This window comes from Varanus komodoensis, unplaced genomic scaffold (assembly GCF_004798865.1).
Source record: "Varanus komodoensis strain SLA01 unplaced genomic scaffold, ASM479886v1 scaffold7_3, whole genome shotgun sequence".
NCBI lineage: Eukaryota > Metazoa > Chordata > Lepidosauria > Squamata > Varanidae > Varanus > Varanus komodoensis.
Genome location: NW_025336480.1, coordinates 1011267 through 1033578, shown reverse-complemented (window position 1 = coordinate 1033578; position 22312 = coordinate 1011267).

Here is a 22312-nt window from a genome sequence, read left to right as displayed (position 1 = left end):
GTCAGGTACAGAATAGCCTAGAAGCTGCTATGGCATAACATCTCTGCTCTACCTGTCTTCTAGAATTGTAAACCCAACTAGAAATCGGAACGATGAAGGCAAAGATATCTGAGCATTCCTGAACTGTTCAGGCATTCTTTGTCTCTCAGAGGCTTTATCTCTGTGGATCCCCTGCTGCTTGCCATCCATTTATTTGCTTGGCATTCTGTGAGCTCTCAGTGTTAGAAAGTTGGGGACTGCTCAGGTTTTGTTGTTGACTGGGGACAAATTGCTAATTAAAACCTAGGAAAGAATAGGTTTGTAGGTAGTTGTTTGATGCTGTTCTGGTGCCCTCTGACTACGTGCTGTGCACAGTGTTACAGACAAAAGGAACATTTGGAGAAGCAATAAGCTCTTTTCAAGTTGATGCCAACGTTTTACTGCTTGTGCACTTTAGTGTATGTGAGAGAAGACTATCATCTGGAAGTTAGCACAGAGCTGTAGCACAGCAGTTTGGGTCTCTACTCTAAGCAGGTTACTTTAACTCAACTAGATCCTCTTGTGGAAGACCATACAAAAGTGACCCTTTTCTGATGATACCCCCTAAGCAACACATGCAATTACATAAACTTATTGGGATGCTAAGGTCCTCAGGAAGTACTAAGCAACTTAGTTAGCCATAGTACCGAAGGGAATAGACTTGTATATTCTAAAGTTTTTTTGTGTGTTCTTCAGTGTCATTGATAGCAGCATTTTGAGGTGATCAACACTTGGAAATGACATCGTGGGCTTTTCATTTGGTCACTTTAGTCTGTGAAAATGTATATATTTCTCACTATTCATTGTAAAGAATAATGAAATAGTGTATAGTATAAAATGTACAAATCTGTGAAGCAGTGCATCACATTTGGATATGAAATACACATTGATCCAAAAAGAAATATAGCTAGAGTTCTACTTTAAGGAAAGCCTCTCTAAACATATTTGTCTTAAGCTGTCAGCTTAGTCACATTTTCATGCCAGGAGTAAGAATCACTTAAATTTGTTGGAATATTATCTGGCATCTGATTTGTTTTCTTCATTATATTGTTATGGCTTTCTTATTTGTAAAATCTCTAAGAGCTTGGACTGAAGAGCAAACTAATGCATAATTTAAATAAATCAGTCATTTTTAGGGTTGCCCAATTAAACATTTTTTGTAAGCGAGTTTTTGTGAAACTATAAATGAAGTTGTTGGACTGGAGCCCTGATATTGTGAGATTGAGAAGAAGATGGGAGTTCTGTCTAGTGAATGACTGTGTTGGAAGCATTTGATGGAGTTGCAATAGAGCGGCTACTTTCTGTCCAAGACATCTGCGGATCTTTTTATAATTCAAAGGCAAAGAAGGAAGAGTATATTCCAAGTGCAGTAAGACAACAAAACTGGTGCTCCAATTGTACAAAAGTGTATGCAGCTCAAATGACTCCAGGGTTACTGTCAAATTGTGTTTACTAGAATGTAATGGATAAACAAGTCTAAAAGGGCAGTGCCACTCCTTTCTCATAAAGCAATTATTCCACAGGTGACTGATATATTAGGTGCCCTCAGGAAAATATGGTCTTTCCTGTACACATCACTGATTTGCTACCAGGCTGGCATTGGTGTTAAGATAATTGGTGCAGGGTTGAAATAGTAGCAGAGGATGGGAAATACTGGAAATGGAGACAAAATAACTCCCATTGAGGTCGCCTAAAAGTGTATTGATTTAGTTGTAAAACAACTCTTTGTGATGGGAGTTTGCTTCCGTGTTTGCTAACCTGAAATATCATGAACTGCATACATATTTGTTAAACTAAGCTGTTGTTCTTATGTGCCATCAAGTTGTCTCCCACATATGGCAATCCTAGGAATGAAAGCTCCCCAGAGTGTCCTGTCCATGACAGCCTTGTTCAGGTCCTGTAAATTCAAGGCTGTGGCTTCCTTGATGGAGTCAGTCCATCTCATATTTGGCCTTCCTTTCCTTCTTCTGCCTTCAACTTTCCTTAGCATGTTTTTTTTCTCCAGTGAGCCTTAACAGCATACATCTGAATTTCTTCTTCATTTTACGAACCTGTGCCATATTACCATGGTTAGGATAGGTGTCATATATCAAATAATATCATTTAATATATCAAATGTTTGAGCCTGTGGACACACATATAACTTCCACATCATTGAACATTACAGCTATCTGATTATTCAAAGCTACCGTGCTATATTCAGTGCCTTTATGAAGCACAGCTGTTGTGTGCTCAGATAGAAGCATTATTGTAATTTGTTGCACATGTGCAATATCACATGCGTTAATATCTAAAAATGATTATTATGTATTATCCCACTTGGAGAAAAGTGCATGATTTTGAAAAGTTGGACTGTGCTGCTACACTAATTAGCACTGTTAGCTCCTACAGGCCCAGCACAATTTGGGGTATGGATTCTCTTTCCAAATGAGGAAAGATAATTCTGTTTGTGATTCAAAAAGGCACTGCTGAGAAGAGCTGGGAAGTGCTTACAGTCCATGCTGTAGCCTCTTCTGTTGGGCTGGCAGGGCATCTTGCTCTCTCAGATGCTCATGTTCCAGTTATGTAGTTCCAACATGAGAGCCTGGGACAGCACGTGGTGGGAGCTGGAGCTAAGGCTAATCAGCAGAATCCAGGTGGTTTCTGGTCGAGTAGGCAAGAAGTGTTTCTCCAACACTTGACTGAAGCCTAGTAAGGAATAAATTCCCCTCCAAGGGGATGTGTGTTCTAGTTGTGGCCGCCCTAGAAGAGAGAAACTCTATTAGCAGTGCTTCTGAGAAGTGCACTCCAGTGAAACTGGCACTCCTTCTGCAGCTTCTGGGAGTGTGGTAGCAAAGCAGGGCTTCACAGTGATGGGGCGTTTCCGCAGAGGATGCTGATCAGGGAATGTTTTCAGGCACAGAGAATGGAGGAAGCATGGGCCTTTTATCTTTATCTACAGAAACCTCTGCAAGAGAGTTTGTTTTGGTAGCTCTCTGAACAGCATCTTTACTTCCCAGTCATTCCCCTGCCCCCATTTTTTCAGCATTCTTACTGTCCCTGGACTACTGTTGATTCAAAGGGGTCTTAAGCAGGCAGGTATAAGGATGACACCCAGTGCAGGCACTGGCAGCATGAGAAGCACATAAAAGAACTCTGTTTAATCTGCAGCACAGGTAAGGCTTGGGTGGATACAAAAGATGCATCCCTATTTTTAGGCATCATAGTTAAGGTTTGCAAACTATGGTTTTTCAGACAGAATTATTTTTTTAATTTCCTTTGATTTTTTTTTCTTTGCTAGATTTAAATCTGTACAGTCCATGCACAAATTACATGTGGAAGTTGAGGGGTGACCACCACCTTACCTTTTGTGATGGCCTCTTTAACTGCTATCAATATTGGATATGGAAGGCATGATTTGGCAAAAATTAAGTGTGTTCTGGGATTTGGTTTGTTGATTTATTTACTTTAAAGGCTGCTCCTTAGCAAATTTTTGAGTGCATTACAATATAGTGAAATAATGATTGAAACAATCATAATGATCTAAACAAGAAACAGCGGAACTAAAAAAATGTTAGTATAAAATCACATTATGAAACAAACTCCAAAGGTCTGTTTGGTAGCTAACAGATTGAAATATGACTACCCCTGAAAATATAACAAAATGTTCAGAATTCTTCATAATTGGGAAGGTAGGAACTTGAGATTTAAACATTTTGCTTGTGGAAGAAAGCAGCTCTGAATTTGTCCATCCCTAAGTTAGCAATGATGCAGTCTATTTGGATGGCTTTTGTTATGGGAAGGTCTGCTTCAGTCCGAGTTTCAAGCCTGTTGGAGAAACAGTCCCAAGAACTACGGCAGCACCCTTGCCCCCCAGCTCAGGCTTTTCCAGTCAGAAGTGCCTTTCTTCCAGAATTCAAGCACTGCCTCTTCTATTACTCATTTTGGAACTCCTCTTATCTGTTTCACCTTTGATTCAGATGAATAATGATTTTGGATATTTATCTAGTTATTCTATTAACTCATCAAAGTTGGAGCTGATGCTTTTTTAGAGATAATATACTCGGTATTAGCTTAACAGACTAGCAATTTCGACTTTGGGAATACTTGTTCATAGAGATATATTGCAACTGATGACATTAGTTTTGAGTAAGTTGATCAATGAGTTCTAAGTGGACATTGGCAGATGGGCATCTATTATTGTAATGTGGTATGGTAAATACACTTAAAATGAATGTAGTACCTTGATTTGCTTATTTGATATGGTATTCTTTTATTTATACCTGGCAAGTATTTCCAAAAGCTTGGTGTATTGTTTCATTCATTTTCATAGGCTTCCATTTTACCACAATTATCTTTGAAAAGGATGGACTTTTTGATTGAAGAGGATAGATTTGGCTTTCCTGACCTTTCTTTATGCAATCAGACTTATCTGTTCATTTGTTTTGGACTTTTCCACTTAGATTAGATTCCTCTCCTTTTTTAGTTTCTGGACCCTCTTCCCAAATGGATTGCACTGGGCTCTTGTAATATTAAAATAAATGATGTGCCTCCCTCATTTGTGGCAGCTAGAGAACTGTGGCATATATTTTCACATCAATTGCATTTTGACTTACTTTCATGTGCACAATTAACTTTATGAGGAAATATGGTTTTATAGATTGGCAAGAAAGCATGTTTTTGTGGACCTGAATTGACAGGCTGATTTTTAATTTGGATCAGCTTGTTGCTTCTGACAATAATTTTTGTCTTTTTCTGTTTTGTGTGTTAATTATAAATGGCCAGATATGGCTGCGTGGCAACATGTGCAACTGAAAGTTTTGTTAGAATTCTTGTTTGATCCTGCTGCATTTGCAGCTTCAGAGTGTTATTGGAAGTATTGGCTGGGGCAGAACAGCTACATTGGCTTACCATTTATGTCTGTTAATATTTATTGTCAGTAAATAAATATGATACACAAGATCTCAACCAAGAACAGGTTAGCGAACTGGTGCACCGCATTTTGCCCAAATCGATAAAGCACATCATTGTTACAAGTTTCAGAAGTGTTAATGAATTTTAGGCTAAACTCAAGTCAGCAAAAATGGATGTTTCATTTTAGACACCAAATGATCTCTTTGGTAGGGTTTAATTAAATTGGCCAATTGTTGGAGATATAATGCTGCTAATGCTTCTCATCTTCCTATGTTTCGGCAATGCCAGTTGACAGCTTCCTTTTGGAAAAAGGTAATAATTTAGATAAATCTTGTGATGGAAAGTTCTTTAATATTCAAGGATACACATGTCATTTTGAATTACCTACCCATCCCAACACAGATGGATTTTCTGCATCATTTGACAGCTAAAAGTCTAATCTTACAACATTAGTTGTATTGTAGTAACCTTCAATAACAAGTGGAGGATTTAAAGAAACTTCCAATTTTTGAACAGGTATCCTTTAGGAATAATCAGCAAATGGATACATATAAAGGTATTTGGGATGCTTTTGTTGAAGTTTATGCATAATTTCTTATGCTTTGTTATATGCTAATATATAGGGATATATAATATATAACTAGTTTTATGGACTAGTTGTAATATTTTAGTTTAGTCACGGACCCGGAGTGCAAATGTGGAAATGAGGATGTTAAATAGTGCTAACTTCAGAAATATATATAACTTATATGGGATCCTTAACTGGAGGGAGAGGTAATTGCATAGAATGTTGTATGTTTAGGTGGAAATTCATATAGTTTTGAAAATGCAAAATCTTATAGCTGTTATCTTTTAAAAAACCTTTGGCCATATTTTACTACTGTCTTCATTTTAAACAATATGCAGTCTTTCAGAGGCTACTTAAGCTCTTTTATTTTACTGTATTTGTGTATGTATGTAGTACTATTATATTTATATCCTTGCTTTTCATCAGAGAGCACAAGGCATACACGCATAGTTTTCCTTCTTTCCATTTTGTCCTTACAACAACCCAGTGAGCTGGTTTGGGTGATGGACTGTGACTACCCCAAAATTATCCTGTGAGTTTAAAACCAAATGGGTCTAGAATCCAGATTTCAAATACTCTCACCGATACGCTGCGCTGGCTCTCACATCAAGTATACACTGAAATATAAGTCATTTTTGCGACAGATAGGACAAAAAAAAGGGGAGGGGGGGAAGCTACTTGCGTATATATCCTTCAGCATAGCTCTGCTGCATTTCTTTATGTTATTTCTTCTCTCTCCAATCTCTGTTGTGCCTCAAGTTAAAAATTACCTTTCAGTGTCAGCAATCCTATTTACATTTAAGGAAATAAATCACAAACAGTTAGCATGACCATAATTAAAACAAGCATTGAGGAAGCAGACAACAGTCTGTTTCGCCTTCATTAGGAAAGCTGTTAGCGTAATTTTTTATTCTTCCTCCAGTATGCAGCTTAAAACTATTAAAATTATGTATCATGCCATAAAAATCAGTTCCTAGCACAGAGTTATAAACATTTTTATCTGAACAAAGGATAGCACTTGGAGATACATTTCTGGGGTTCAGTAATTAGGAAGTTGAAAGTACTCCTGTAATTTTATGCATCGTATTCATGGTAAGGTCCTGTTGCTTTCTGAAATTGTGGATGCCCTTAAAAGCAATAGTGCACGCAGATTTTCAGCAGAATCTTCAGTGTGTAGGTGCCCGAGGCCTTATCACTGGATATTCTGGAGCCTGGTATTCTGGATCCTCTGTAGTGGCAAATATGTGACACATCAAGAGCAGAGGAATGCAAGAGAGACTTGGAAAAAGACAATGGGGATATGGGTCTCCTTCATAAAGAATCTCAGGTAGCTTCTGAGCAGCGGTCCTTGTGATCAGCATGCCAGCGTTGTTCACCAGTCCTTTCTGGAGTTTACTGAAGGCAACTGTGGTAATTCCTGTTCTTGCAAGTGGAGAGTGGCTATGGATTTGGCGTCACATGCCTTCAAGTAGCATGCTGGCCTTCGTGCAAAATGCCCACCCTTGCTCTTTTGAAGTGAGATGCCTGCTTGATTTACACAGCAGCCTTATCGTGGTTGGAATGCTAGAATGGCTGTCAGCCTTCCTGCTACTAACCGTTTAAGGACTTATGCCTGAATCCCAGTTCTCATTAGCTAATGCCTTCTCAATATTTCCAAACCTGTCACTTTAGTCGGGAGAAGGATTCTGTGGCAATGGTTGTGGACCTCTGCCTTGCCTCTTTGTTCTCAAGCCATTGTGCCCTCCTAATTTTTATACTTCGTAATAATTTCTGAACGACTAAGAATGAATGGGAAATAAACGCTGCAATTCCAGGAATGTGTTCGCTGTTTTGATCAATGGGCCAGATCATTTGACCTGTGAGTAACTGCAGTGGAGATGGGACAGGCCAACAAAGGGGACTGTTATGGACAACTTAATGGCTTCTGTATGATGTGGTAATACAAGTGATACACAGATGGTAGGCTTTTAATAACATATTTCCTGGAGGTGTCAGCTGTTACAGGGTTGTTTTATTGCTTGTAATGCAGGAACAGAAGTTAAAACTTTTAAACAAATAGGTTAACAAGCCTGTTGTGTCATCAGGCTGCAACCACATAAAAACAAGATCAGTAGACATGAGTTTAAATGATACTGGAAGGAATTTTCAACAATTAGAATTTTATATGAGTTCACTGTATTTGATTTTAAAATCTATTCCTTTGCAGTTAAAATAGCATTGAAACTAGGCATGTGTGCATATTTTTTAAAATTTTGACTGCTTTGTTATTTTATATTGAATTTGTAAATAATGCAAAATTTCAGAACTGGGAATAAGAGTTATATTACTGAACAGCCTACAGTCCTATCTGTGTTTAGACCAGAAGTAAACCAATCACCCCCTGAAATTCAGGGGGATGCAAAGATTGCTTTTATATTTTTAAAAAACAAAATAGAATCCAGAGCTGCTGTGTGTGTCAAAAGTGTCACAATCAGTAGCAGTTCTTGAACACCACCATGTTTTTACTTCTTTCTATTTGGTTTTGGCACCTGCTGGGGTGAGCAGCTCATGGAGAGAGATGGGAGCCAGAAACGGCCCCTGGACTCCCCAAAGTTGGCCATCCCTGGTTTAGACAGAAAAAAATGACCTAAAATGTCCCAACATTCCTTTGCAAGCCACAGGACTTTTTTTTTCTTTAAATGTGCATGGAATTGTACCTTCACTGTATTTTAACCTGTGGGTGTGCGAGAGCGAGCGAGAGCAAGAGAGGAGAATAATGGGGGAGTCTATATGTTTAAGGAGTGATCAGCTGGCATATGTGTGCATTTCTGGTGCTTCTGTACTGTACTTTAAATTCATGGGATAGGTCCTTGCATATTAAAAAAACCCTACAGGATGGGGAACTTTTCATATTTTTTAAGATCAGTATATATTAAAAAACTATTTTCAGGTGCTGTGTGTCCCTGTATATATTTGCCATATTTTCGGGACAAGTTCCTGGATTCCAAAGGCTGCTTTTCTGTGCGGCTCTGAGAATAGCACCTTTTATCATCATCATTATTGTTCCTCTGGTTGTGTGATTTCTTCCCTCCCACTCATCAGTGATTCTTTGTGGAATGGGAGTTTTGCTAGAACAGGAGAAAGTGGCTCCAAAGCAGCACTTTCGTGTCGAAGTATGATTTTCTTCCCACCTTCATTTTTGGTGCCTCAGTTTCCCTTTTTAACGATGTGGGCTGCTGACCTACCCTCCATGCCACCACTAAGACTGGCTGCTGCCTCCAGTGTGTAATGCTGGCTCCTTCCTGTCTCCATACTTCCTTATACTGGATATAAGTTCACTCCTTCACTGCCATTTTCCAGATGGACCTTAAAATCTTGTTTTAGGGGCAGAAAAAAAAGAGGAGCGGGGAGAAATAGTAGAATACTTACTTGGCACACAGAAAGTCTTAGGTTCAATTTTCTGCATCTCCATGCACGGCAGGAAAAACTCCTACCTGAAACTAGTGTTGCAACAATGCTTTGCATAATCCATCACTCTTCAGTTTGTTGAATTCCTCTTGTCCTGTCTTCAAAAGTGAGCTAAGCTAAGAAGAACTCTGAAAGCTTTTGTGGAACCCCCATTGCACAAGCAGCAACCTTCTTCCACATCACATGCAGCACAAAAAAAGGCAGCAAGTCACATGTGCTCACCAGGAATCCAGACACACAGCCACAAGGAACAGATTCTTCACACACCCCTGCCTAAAACCCTAGATTGCTGCTGGGTGTGAAGCAGTATTAATAGCACTAGACTAGATGGACCTAAGGTTTGATTCAGCATGGGGTAGCTGCTCGTGTTTTTTTCAGCTCATCTATCTGAGTTAATGAAGGTTTTTAGTCTTCTATACAGAGGGTTTTTTTGGCTAGTTTTGGATTCTGAATGTTTTAATAGTTAATGCTTAATTGTTAGGATGCTGCCTTATTTTATTTGCAATTATATTTGTTTTAATTTTATTTTACTCTTGTATGCCACTTTTTTTCTCAAGTTTTTTTTGAAAAACAATTCAGACATATGAGAGATATATTAAATAAACAGGGCAATGTAATGTCTATAATCCTATAGTAAGTCACCAATGTGTGTGTTACAAGGCACACACACTTAAGAAATAATACTTGAACTTGGCAAATGTAGAAATTCTGTGCTTAGGTGTTCCTTAACATAAGGAAATATCTGGATGCTTAGATGTTTTTTCCTTCATAAAATGTATTCTAAACTGTAGGAAAATTAGGAGATATAATGACCCACTGTTGAATATAATATTTCCCTGTACATGCATGTTCATGCATGTTTATTTCTCTGCACATTTTCCCTCATGGAAAAAAGTGAAACATTACTCCACAAATACAGGTGGCAGGTTGAAATATTTATCATTATCATTATTATTACATTTCTATACTGCCATATAGCCCATTGGGATCTCTGAGTTTTTATCTGTTTGGCCTAGTTTTATACCGGACCCTAGGAGGCAGAAACAAAACTTAGCAGACGCATCAGGGCAGTAGTACGACTGTGTTGACTCTGTTGAACTGTCACCATCATCAGTTTGCGATGCCTTTCATGCTGAAATATTCCACGCGTCCCCCCTCCCCGCCCATATTGCTGGAGCGTATGTGGAAGCTGCATGTAACATCACAACTCTGCATTTTTCTCACATGCAGACTTCAATGTTGTCTCTTTCTGCAGCTGCAAAGGCTACATCTTCCTTTCACCTCTGAATATAACATTGAGTGCTGCTATTTCTCTTTAATCTATGCTCAGTTTTAGGAACTGAGAACGTATTTCTGAAACTATTGATTATGTTTTGTTTTAAAAACCAAGATGTTCTAAAGGTTGTAGGGCCTTTCAAGGTTTTCTCCAAATCATAGCCCATTCAGCTAGCAGTATTAAGGAAGCAAATAGATATAGCTAATTATATTTAGGTTCAGATCTCTGATTAGATTGTTTATATAATTTGTTCAGCGATGCACTTATGTAATTGCTGACATCAGATTCAGCAAACTTATATGCTTGGCTTGTGCTTTCTGTACTCATTATGATTTTCTTATATATTACCTTGGTGATTTGAGCTTTCCCTTATTTAGCAATTTTTATACATGTAGAAAGGCTTGTTTGTTGTTTTGGAATTTTCAAAAGAAGTAGTCAACAGACATGATTGAATATCTTCACAGTGGAATGGCCCCAGGCATTTTATGATGTGGCACCACAATTTTACTTTGGATTTTAAAAAGAGTGACCTTGTATTAACCTGTGTTTTGGATAACATTGGCATTAAAGGTATTTAAAAGGAAACATTGTATTAGGCTTATTTATACTAATTTTTACCTGCTATCCCAACATCTCTCAGCAGTTTACCATATAGGCAGTCCCTGGGTTATGAACAAGTTCTGTTCCTGAAAAAGTGGAAATTCATCTTCAAGTTGAATTTGTATGTAAGTCAGATCAAGTATAGCTGGCCCTTCTAATTCATGGGGGTTAGGGGCACAGGACCCTTGTGAACATGGAAAGACAGCAAACATCTCTAGCTCCCGCTCACTCAAAATCACCAGTGCTTCTCTTTGTAGCAAGGATGGGCAAGAGAGGAAGGTCTGCTTTGGAGGCCTCCCTCTCTATCCCTTCGCTTGCTGTCTCTTCATGGTGATAATTTGGAAGGCTTCTCTCTCTCCTTTTTCACTTCCCCTCTCTCTATAGTAATTATGATTTTCTGCAGTATTTTTTTAATTAATAGGCTTTATGGCAGTTCATAAGAATGGGTTATTTGTCACTTGAATATTTGTAACTTGGAGACTACCACTACATATAGAATAAAGGATCAAACAATGTAAGAACAATATAAAACAGTTCTAATAATTTAAAGCATTACAAACAGAAACAGTGATAGAACAGACCAGTATATGATCTATTACAAGGCAGCAAAAGCCGTGTAAACAAATGTTTTCAAGAGGTTCTTAAAGCTCACCACTGTTTCGGCTTAGAAGTAGTGGAATTAACCCTAAGCATTTCCTTTGTGGGGGGATTATAGTAAAAGTAAGCACTGGAGATTTAATATTGAAGGTTAATGCTTTTCTAACTGTAATCTGTATTTTAGAAGATGTATACTGACATAGAGCGTTCCATACAGTTATGTTCTTGCATTACTTCGTAGCAAGTTAGAAAGGATGTGTATGCGTGTTGGGGGAAAATACTGGCAATCCATTGTAGTTGTGTTGGTTTAACAAAGCAGGAAGCAAATACAACCCATTAACAATATTTTGATTTATTATATATACAAACCACCATCCCCCTGAAACTCAAGGTGGCAAACATGGTTCACTTCAGCTTTGTCTTCTCAACAATGTGAGGAAGGGAAGCTGGGCAGTGGGGTGGGGCACCAGCCTAAGAGATCTCCATGGCCGAGTAGGCATTATCTCTTCCTAGGCATTGTCTAACTCTCTAACCATACCACTACCCTGTAAATCAGTGAGGAGAACACAGCTGACACTTTCCTTTGTGGAAGAAATTAAAATACTTTCTGCCACAAATGTTTTCAGCCATGCCTTTGCAATCTTATTGAGCTGGTTTGTGTGTAGTGATAACCCATCAATTCAGCAATCCATGGGTTAAGCTAGCTTGTTTAGTCCAAGGGAACGTCATGTTGTACAACCTAGGAAGGAACTGATTGTGAGTTGTTGTCATGAGCTGGGGTCCCTCCTTTGAACATTCGATGACCACAGACCAATTTCCTTGCAAAACTTTATTAACCCAAAAGCACAAATCACTCAGAACAATTCTCTGAGCTTGCACAGAGCAGTTTACCCAATCTAGCAATCAAGTTCAGAAACTTTGCCTATGAGCATGCCTGGTCCCCATCCCTTTGGGAGGGGCCTTCTGAAAGCAAGCATGCCTCCTCTCCATGCACCAGTCCTCTAATTGGGCTGCCCGCCTCTGCGGATGCCTCGTCATGGGGTCAAGAGCTGTGGGTGCCTGGTCTATGTCTGAGAAACTCCCATGTTCATGGTCCCCTCCTGCCTGCTGTATATCTTGAACATTCTCAGGAACTTCCTGCCTGCCGGATGTTTGTGACCTTGAGAAAAGTCCATCTACCTCTTTCATTTCAGTGGCTTGGCATGGCCCATCTTCCCCAGCTCTCCCTTGTTCTGTTTCATATTCTGATTCTGATGAATCCCAGCTGCAGTCCTTGAGAAAGAGATCCCAAAGCAGCCATTCTTTTCACTTCCAACACTGGTGTGGTAAAATCAGAGGGGGGCATGGCTTGGGTGGTACATGCACTTTCTTGCACTCAGCCATGACAGGCCATCAGACATTCAGTCATTGAATTGTCATTGTGTGCGAACACCTCACTGGCAACTGTCTCCAAGTTGGAAACATTCTTCAGTAAAATAGCCCTGTCTTTTTTCTCATGTCAAGGTACAATTCATACTTTTTAAAAAAAGTAATACTCAGAAATTTTGATTATGTGTCTGCCCTTGGCACTATGGAGCTGCATCTTTCATACCTTTTCCAAGAGGGTAAGGGGCACTGAAGCAGAAAGTCTTTATGCTTCCATCATTGTACTGTCTGGTCAATCCATTTGTGATTTAGGGATAGGTATGAGTGACATGTTCTATAATCATACATTTTTGTTCCCCTTGTTTAGCAGTTTGCTGATATGACAAAATATGAATGAAGTCTTCTGAATATAAAAGGGTTTGCAGTGCCTTCCCTTCCTGCTTTTCTTTTTTAAAGATGTTCTGTTTTGCCATTTTCTGAAGCATGTGGCGTGGCTGCATTGCCTCAATCACCTGGAGCTATTTGCTTTGACATGTTGTTGAAGCAACGGATTTTTAAAATGTGTTTTTAAATCATTGCTCACTGTGATCTTGCATAGTATGAATTGAGCTTTGGGGAGTGAGTGTGTGTCCATCCATCTGTTCTGTCTGTCCTGTTTACCCTTTCTTGCAATAAGAGAGCTAAACTTTGTGGTATTTGGGGACCTTCCAGCTCCTGGTTTCACTGAGGATCAAATTGTAGTTATCTATATAACTTAAAAAAAGTTTCTTGGACAAAGTGGTTTCAGTCAATTAAGATAAGAAGTTGAGTGATGTTAACATGCCCTGGAGCTGTAATATAGGTGAACTAAGTTCTGCTTTTGTAAAATATAAAATCCTCTTTGAAGCTGCAGTAGTGATGCTGTGTTGAGAACTATCTACTGTTACAATTTGCACCACGTGTGTTCTTAGAGAACAAGGGGAATGGAGGCAGGCATCCTTTTAAAGAAGCAAATCTGGCCAAGTCTTCACTTGTTTCAAGGCTCGTACCAACTGAGCATTAGTCTGCTGGGAAAACCAGGAGTGGGAAAGAGAGCGAGAAGAGGAATGGAAAACAGCTTTCAAAATGATGACTTTGAATATCCAAGCTGTTGTTCCATAGCTCATAAAGTCAGTCTTTTCCATGTTTTTACCCATAATCTTTTAGTTCTTGCAGCTCCTTGTAGGCTTTGTTCAGGAACAATTATACTTTTTATAGAAAATTGACAGCTCGGTGTTGTTACCTTGCTTCCCATCTCCCCATTTTTATAGTTGGCAAATTCTGTGTGGCTATTGTGTTTTGTATATTTGTTTCCATTACATGAAGGGCACCTGTAATAATAGCACATGGGATTTGATTATAGCAGGCCTGTGAAATACTGAATGGTTCTTCTTACGATGGTTGATATGAAGTTAATTTAGGTCAATGTGGACAATGCATATCAATACGCAGTTACCCAGATGTTATCTTTCTTCCTAGTACTGGCTCTGGTGGAGAAGAACTTGCTTAGCAATTAGCCGTTTTTCCTTCTTGCTGATTTATTGTTGATTTTTTCTTTGTTCTTTTGCTAATTCAGGTAAAGTGGACAGACATCTCTTCAGGCAGACTTTAGTAGTTATATAAAATGAAACCTTAGAGAGAGGGCTAGCAATTATCACATCAGTGTATGCAATACATAACAAAAGTGACACGTTATGGGTGGCACACAGGGTAAAATAATTGCTACATTGGCCTGGAGGGATTTGTGGAATGTCCTACCCCCCAGAATGTCATTTATTTATAAAAGGCAGCCCAGTTTTGTCTTCGCAAATTATTCTTTTTAAAAACTGTAAAAGCTTCATGGTCAAAATGCAGTTGCTTGTTCCAAAACCACTCATGTGCATTTTGGTCTGTGTCAGGGGTCGGCAATCTTAAACACTCAAAGAGCCATTTGGATCCGTTTCCCACAGAAAAGAAAACACCAGGAGCCACAAAACCCTTTTGACATCTAAAATGAAGATAACACTGCATATATCATTTTTTACCTTTATGCTATGTATAAAAAAACTATAGTGTGTTGCATTTATGAAATCAATGAATGATCCTTTTATATAAACTCCATCTGTGAACGGCTTCCCGTGCCTGACTATTTCCTGAGCGGCCACAAAACTAGCATATGTAGTTGAATTTGCAGACTTAATCCACTTCTTGAAATGATTTTTGCTCAGATTAACCTTCTGCATCAGTTCCGAAATGGCTTTTTCTCTCTCATCTCCATCCAGATAGTTTTCAGCAAAGGCTGTGTGCTTATTCTGGAAATGTCTTGCAACATTCGACTTTTTGTTGTTTGCTAATTTCTCACCACATATTAAGCATACTGGTAAACCAGTCTCGTCAGCAGTGAAAGCAAATGAATTTGTCCATGTACCATTAAATGTTCTGTTTTCTTCTGAAACTTCTCTTTTCTTGGATTTATCCATGGTTGGCCTACCAGGGGTTGGAAAGCGCAGTAAACCACGTGCCGGCAGGTGTCGCACATTGGCGGTTGTGACGCACATTTTGAGTGACGGAGCCGCAGCAGAGGGATGAAAGAGCCACGTGTGGCTCCAGAGCCGCAGGTTGCTGACCCCTGGTCTACGTTCATACAACCCCCTGAGCCTGCAATCAGTGTTTTTTATTAGTCAAAGCAACACCTGTTATTGTTACTGAGAGACGGTGTGGTGTGGAAGTGAGACTGTTGGACTGGGGACCTAGGAGATCCGGGTTCTTGTCCCTGCTCAGCCGTGCACCATACTGAGTGACTTTGGGCCAGTCACAGACTTGCAGCCTAACCTGCCTCCGAGGGTTGTTGTTGTAAGGATAAAATAAAACTACATAAGTGGCCTTGTATTTCTCATAAGGAGAAAAAGGATAGGATATAAATGCAATGCTATTATATAATAGTTTCCATTACAAATGCCATAACTTAGAGCTTCTGATAGCCTGACTCATATTTATGTTTTATTAACATATTGCCTACACAGTTAAGTGCTGTAGCGTTCAGAGTGATTGTATGAATCTGTCTTACAGACTTAATAGACAGTGTGTTCTATATATAACACAAGGATTGCAGTCTGACAGTAACTGGTAATTCATTGCATAACTACATTTACCCTGAAAATACGCCAAAGTCTGCCCCAAGATTATCTCCCTAGGGTTTTGTCACAAACAAGAATGCAATAGATGATGTGAAACATCATGTAACTCTCCTAGACAGCAGGCACAAAGTCACTCTTTTCTTGGAACCAGTAAATATTACCTTGTTTTTTCCCCCATGAAGTTCTGGAAAATTTGCAGAAATGGATAGATTATCACTGAAGGATAAAGAAGATACTGACTTCTATCAAACTTGGGAACTTTTTTATTATTGGCTGGAGAAATGGGACTTGGCTTAGATTTAAAGATGTCTTTAAGTTGTTATAAATGGATTTAATTATGACTATAGAATGTTAAAAAATATGTAGTAGGGGGCTGACCCAGTATGTCCAATGTATCTGACGATTGATGTTTTTAGTAGTAGCTTAAAAATTTTAATAAAAATCTTAAAAAAAAAAGTTCTGGAAAATTTGGGGGGAAATGTTTTCTCCAATATGTTCTATTGCTTCCCCTATTTTTTCCCAAGCTTAAACATCTCTGGTATGGACGATGCTGTTGGTGGTGGTGGAGGAGGAAAAGGAGTTGTGGAAGTTGTTTCTATTTTAAAAGAACAATGGCCAAGTTCTAGTATAGCCAATGTACTATAGTCGTCTTTTCAGTGCCAGGTCAAGACAGACTTCTTTGCAGAGACCTTTAAAGACTTCCCTGGTCATTCAGGGACTTTACACAATTAACTACATGTCTTTTAGTCTTGGCTGGGTATTTTTAATTGTCTCTTTTTAAAGCGTCCTTTTAATTGTCCTTTATTGTTTAAAAGTTTTATGCTATTTTAATTAATTTTTAATTCTTGCCAATTGTTTTTATATATTGTATTTTATTGTTGTAAATTGCCCAGAGAGCTTTGGCTACGAAGAAATGTAAATCATCAATGGTACAGAAATGTAAATCATCATCATCACCACCACACTGAGATGGTCTAGCCTGTAAAATTATTGTGCAAGTCAGTCATGCCACTGCTTCTGTCTCAGAAGTTAGACTTTTTGTGTCATACTTATGGGTGTTGTCTGAATCTTCAATATGCAGCCAAGCAGGGAAGGTGCTGTGCCTTGCTTGTTCCTTCCAGTCAGAACAAGCTGAAAATGTAATAGCTTGACTGCCACCAGGCTGCTGCTATGAACCCTTGGCTGCACTCTAAATAGGGTTAATGAATGCAAAGTCACTTCCGTGGCTTTGCAACGGTTCTTTCCTATCTGTATGAGAGATGCTATGAAAGCATGAAGGATTATTTGAACAAAGCATGTTTGGACTCAGAATTGGCAAGGGGTCAGCCGGTATAGGAAAGCCTCCATCAAGGGCATGCAGTCTGTTAATTCTTTCTGCACAGAGAGTTTGTCTAAAATTATTTTTGTTCTTAATTGAGGACAACCAATTATTTCCAGTCATTATATTTTTTCCTCCCCAGAATGTATCCTTTATATTGTGGTGTATATCCCTCCCCCTTGCTCAGTAGAATCAAATGTGCAGGTTTTTATGGAGGGATGGAACTGATTGTAGCACATAAAAGCCTGGAAGAAAGACACTGTTCCTTGGACTGGCTGGGATATCATTTGAGTCTTCCGCAGCAGCTCTGCACTTGAGTTATTGCTGTGTGATTGCCAAGACACTGAGTGTCCTAAACCACCTTCTTTTGAACATTTCCTTGTTGGAATTCATGTAATTCACTGCCAGCCTGATACAGCATGGAGAACACAAGGCAATGGGGGAACTGTTAAAATGATAATCACTACAGAACATGCACACACACACACACTTCTTAGGCTGCAGTCTCCTGGAAATACAACCAAATTCAATAGGTCCTTCTTCTGAGTAGTCAAGCATAGGATTACATGGTTAGAACACTCTTTTTCAAACATGTCACATTGAAGACTACTGTTACTGAGAAGTTCAACCTTGATAATTTGCACACTTTTCATTTGCATGGTGCAGTTTTGTTGGCATCAGTCTAGCACTTTTCAGATACAAGCATAAGAGCATTTTCATATTCAAAGTGCCCCAAGGCACAACCATAAACATACATTTTAATACAATAATATGAAGAGAAATTAAACGAGCTTAAAACATTTCAGGAACAGCATGAAATGAGAAGGATTGACAACCACTGTTATATTGTGTTACATTGTGACTCTAGTCTCCCTTGGAGGGGTAGTTTCAGATGATCCTGTTGGGGGATTCTTGTTTGACCTTACGACCATTGGCTTGTGGTGTCCCTCAACATTCTATTTTATTCCACCTGATATCTAACATATACTACATATGCATGAAATGGTTGGAAGAAATTTTCCAGAATTTTTGGATTTGATGCCATCAGTCTGCTGTTCACACTCAATTATGTGTCTTCTTTCTCTCTAAATCTAAGGAAGCTTTTCTGCCTCTAAATAGGAGTAAAGAATTGAGGCTTAATCCTGAAAAGAGAGATGGTTCTGATAATTTGAAAGGCAGATCAAGGACTAGGCACTCCATCCCATGCTGGAAGTGGTTACACTTCTACTGAAGAATCAGGCTTGCAGTTTTGGTGACTTTGTAGTGTATTCCTGGATTGCCTAAGTTTCAGTGGTGGCCAGGAGTGCATTTGTATGAAGTGTGACAACTGGCTAGTTGTGACAACTATCACCATTACCAAAAAATGTTGGCTCTTACCACTGTCATCCTGTAGCATCCTGTTTTGATCATTATAATGCATGATACATGGGGCTGCCTTTGAAATCTGTTCAAGGATTTTAGTTATCCAGAATGCTGTGGCCCAAATGTTGTCTAGGTTTACATGAGAGCCCCTTGTTATACTAGCTTCAAAGCCTACTCATCTGTGCCTTGGCACAATTTAAATCTATATAAAGCCCTGTAGAAGTTGGAAACAGGCTGCCAGAGAGACTGCCTTCCCCCTTATGAGACTGTTCAGTCCTCAAGATCTTCCAGAGAGGCCCTCTATTGAGGCCACCACCATCTGAGACATGGTCAGCAGTGACATGATGGAGGGCCTTTTCCATAGCTGCTCCCTGGCAGGAAGGGTTGGGCTTGCGCCCCCCTTGTTGTTCTTCCGCTGGAAAACAAATACCTTTTATTCAAGCAGGCCTTTACTGTGTAAGTGGGTCTGGTGGATTGGATGCTGCTTTCATTCTGTTGTTCTTGTGTTTATAATCATGTTTTCATGCATTTACTTTATTACTTCAATAACATTTATGTGTAAATGCAAAATGCCCTAAATGTCACTTTTTATTTGAGGGAAGTTGAAGAAATGAATCACTAAGGGAGCCTCAGGTAGACCAGGATGCCACAGCTTCTGACACACTGGAGGGGTGATAACTGGGGGAAGCATATCATGCCATGCATATCGCCCAACCATTATTTTCTTCCCCCGTCTAAAATGCTATAGGCTTTTGAGTGCTCCAATCCTTTTGACCCCACAAGAATTGTAGAGGAGAAAAAACACTAAAAAAACCCCTCAAAAACACTGTCCAGTTCTAAGTAATGTCCCCAGCAGAACATTTTAAGCTTCAAACAGGGTCTGACTGCCTAGATTATCCTAGAATTGTGGATACAATAATCCTAATAGAATTTTGTTCTATAAGAACCACTGTTATATAGAGGAAACAAATGTTGTGCATAAATATAACTTGTGTACAAATGTGTGAAAGGAAGGTTCAGTGGCCCTCTAGCAAAGTGTGCAAAAAACAGGTTGTGGCAGGACAGCTTGGTTGGAATAGCTTTCCCAGAAAGCTTTTTTCCACTTAAAATCCCAGCTGCTCCCCTCTTCTGACTTCTGTGGGGGTCCAGAAACAGTTCTACATGAAGTTCGTTTAAATATATATTTAAAAGGTTGGTACGTGACCTGCAGTTTGTCCCAACTGTAATGCTGTTATGTCAGATTAATGAAATAAAGAGGGTCCAGAAATTGAGTTTCTCATTGTTCTTGAATATTTTTGGTGTGTGTTTTTAGAACCTATCAAAGTGCATTATCGGGAAATGCTAGTTTGGCTAAAATTTTATCACTGACAGAATGGTTTATGGGATATTCTTTCACATCTCTTTTTATAATTGCTCATACAAAAGTTCCATGTGAAACTTTTGCTATTGATGATACACCCTTACTGTGTTGCCAGTGGAGGTTTTAAAAAGAGAGCCTGCATGGCCCCTTAAGTATTCTTGGAGAGGTCAGACGGGCAGGGTGTTTAGTCACTAGAAGCATCAGTAAGAAACATAACCTTGAGAAACATCTGCACCTGTGTTCAATTTTTTTTAATGGGGCATTGTTGTACAGCCCATATGTTCCACATAATTTTTTACAGTGACAGGAGATTTATAGTGTCCTAGAATTACCACATTTCCAAGAAGTGAAGAACGTAGCACGCTACATTAAAAGCTACGAGGCAAAATGGAAGGGCGTGTCATCCGATCTTCTGTTAAAAAGATACCTTATATAGACAACACGTATTTTTTAGCTACTGAATACTGAATAAGTGGACTAATTGATACTCAATTTCTATAAAGAGGCATTACAGTTCTTGTCCATCTACTTTAGACTTGTATCATTAATATGTGGTCATTATGAATGAACGAGTGCAAAATAACTTGTAAAAGCCCTGGAACTTTCAAACTTTTGAGAAACTTTTGCCTAACAATGCTATTTAAGGTCACACAGAGACATATGAGATGGAAGGGTGCCTAATGGTTAGCTTTGGTAACTCAGAAAATAACCTGGGTATTGCCAAGCTATGCATTGCATCACCGGGAAGAAAGATAATGTAAGAATGTGTTTTGGCTATATTAACTGAGAACAGTACCAAAAAGTGAAGTAATTGGTGACAGGTAATTGTCAAGTAACTTTGCTCTAGGGCTGCAATGAATATTTGCAAATATTTAAAACTTGACAGGTATCTTAATCTTGAAATTTAAACTTTTTATGAGAATTTTTAAATTCTAGACTCTAAACCACAATTTAAATGTGAAAATTTCCCTCAACTATTGGATAAAGTAGGGTGTCACTAAAGCAGCTTTGCTACAAGAACCTCATGTTTGTTTAATGTGTCATCCCCAAAATTTAACTGGGACAGATGAAGCTTGGGACTTGCCCCAGCAATAGAATGTTGAAATCTGTCCGCTCAATTGCGATTTAAGTCTAATTTTCATCTGTGAAAGATCTCAAGTGAGACATTGGAACTACGTCAGCTAGAATGAAAGTAGTCGGACTTATGGAAAAGTCTGAAGGTGTTAAGTTTTATTGTATTCCTCCTGCACAGTCCCTAGGAAACCTGGGCATTGGCTGGGGTGTGCATGTACAAAAAAGAGAGAGTAGGTGTGAAGCAGCAACACAAGATCATAACCACCTACCTCTCTTTTAATAGCTGTAATTTTTATTTATTTATTTTATTTATTCAAAACATTTCTATGCCGCCCCCATCGCAACAAAGCCCCGGGGTCGGCTCACAACATTTTAACTGTAGTCCAAATACTGGATTATGAAGATTTGGTGCATTTTTAAAGATGTTTTAGGATTCAAATGTGACCGGGATCCCCTTTCTCTGTGAGAAAAAATAGTTTGTTAGTGAGCTTCTTGAGTTCATTACTAGAACATTAGGAAATCCTACTCTTCATTCCTATATCCCTGACCAGTGAGAGACAAGCAAGCACTGCTTGCTGTCTGAAGGTCTAAGACAGGAGTCCTCAAATTCTTTCAATAGGGGGCCAGTTGAAAGGCGGCGGCTACACACGTGGGCCAGTGAGGGGGGCCCTGGGTGCACGGGCTGGTGAGGCATCGTTGGGTGCGCGCGAGGTAGCATTGGGCATGTGCAGCAGTGGCTCACTCGCTTGGAGATCTCCCAGTGAGTCCAAAACCATCTCTGAGTGAGCAAGGCAGGAGCGGCACTCAGATGAATAGACATGGCGGGCCGGATCTGTCCCGAGGGCAGTAGTTTGAGGACCCATGGTCTAAGAGCTTGTCCAGACATTGCATTCCCCACCAAGGGTTTGGTATCGTATCTACTTCATTGGTAGTCACAAGAAAGGGAGAAAAAATGTGCTATGGGATGGACCTAAATCAGCTCATGACTTGTAATGCTAACATTCCCAGGGCATGGTTGGGACTCATTGCATAAATTCAGTTTCACTTGTAAGATGCTTCACTTACAACTGAAGAGGGTGTAAAAACTCTTTTTATCAAGTTATAGGAATCTGTGACTTCAACTGAGGCATCTTGTCTTTATTTCATGAGACCACTTTAGGATGTCAGGTCTGAATTTATTGTGTTTGGTTGTCATGAGGTTTGTGTGTCTTACAAATAACATTTACTTGGTGATTTATTTTCTGTGAGCTTTCCAATCAAATGAAAAAATTGAACCTAGTTTTGTTTGTTTTGTTCTTAC